The sequence below is a fragment of the Nematolebias whitei genome, unplaced genomic scaffold (assembly GCF_014905685.2).
Source record: "Nematolebias whitei isolate Nwh7 unplaced genomic scaffold, NemWhi1 Nwh_scaf_94, whole genome shotgun sequence".
In the NCBI taxonomy this organism is placed as follows: Eukaryota; Metazoa; Chordata; class Actinopteri; order Cyprinodontiformes; family Rivulidae; genus Nematolebias; species Nematolebias whitei.
In genome coordinates this window covers 6,507-6,924 of record NW_023618639.1, presented here as the reverse complement: position 1 = coordinate 6,924, position 418 = coordinate 6,507, and positions in this window count along the sequence as shown.

Genomic DNA, 418 nt, shown 5'->3' with positions numbered 1-418 from the left:
AGTGTGGTTACTCATTAGTTAAAGCATGGCTGGTTGTCTGTGGTTACTCATTAGTTAAAGCATGGCTGGTTGTCTGTGGTTACTCATTAGTTAAAGCATGGCTGGTTGTCTGTGGTTACTCATTAGTTAAAGCATGGCTGGTTGTCTGTGGTTACTCATTAGTTAAAGCATGGCTGGTGAACGTGGCCCTTCTCACTGGACGTGTTGAAGCTGTTTTGTTGGTGAGTAACGGGAGCGTTGCTCCGTCTTTTTCTTTTCTTTAGTCACCGTCACTGACAGAAAGTGGTTTTGTTTGTATAGTTTCTGTCATCGTAAAGTCCAGCTGTGTTGAGCAATGTTTGTTTAATGTTTGTTTAATGTGTTTAATGTGTTTAATGTGTTTGAACGCGCAGACTACCACCGGCCAAGGCCCGCTACA